Genomic DNA, 581 nt, shown 5'->3' on the forward strand with positions numbered 1-581 from the left:
TAGGGCAGTTGATATGACTGGTATATTTTTTTTTAAATATGATAATAATAATTTGATATGATAATTTTATAATACAGAATCAGTGCTACAATAAAATATAGTCAAAGATTTTAAAAAATATATATATTTTATTTTAATGATGCCGGATCTCTAGTATTTGAATTTTCTTTTCCAAGTTGAACAAAGAGTTGTAGCTTTCTTGGCCAAAACTAGGTCTTTGGAATAATGTAATTGTGTTAATTCTGGTGATTATGATATTCCAGTAACAGTGTTTGTTGAAGTTTGTGAAGCTAATAATATCACAGTAAAAGTGGGTACTCCACCTTGATGAAAATAAAAAACCTCCTTATCGGCAGTCTTGGAGTATCTATATTACATTTGTATGAGTATTTTAGATATATTGATATTATGCTATTCAATCTAATGCCTCCTAAAAGAATAGACCTACAAATCTGAAGGGCTACAACAACTTTTTTCAGCAATTGCACAAGTGATTTCCAAAATAAGTTTAGGTCCAGGAGACCAATAGCTATTTATCAGTAAAGAATTAGTCTACCACACCAGACTGTACAGTTTGGTGG

Source organism: Penaeus monodon, chromosome 22, assembly GCF_015228065.2.
Source record: "Penaeus monodon isolate SGIC_2016 chromosome 22, NSTDA_Pmon_1, whole genome shotgun sequence".
NCBI classification, from domain to species: Eukaryota; Metazoa; Arthropoda; class Malacostraca; order Decapoda; family Penaeidae; genus Penaeus; species Penaeus monodon.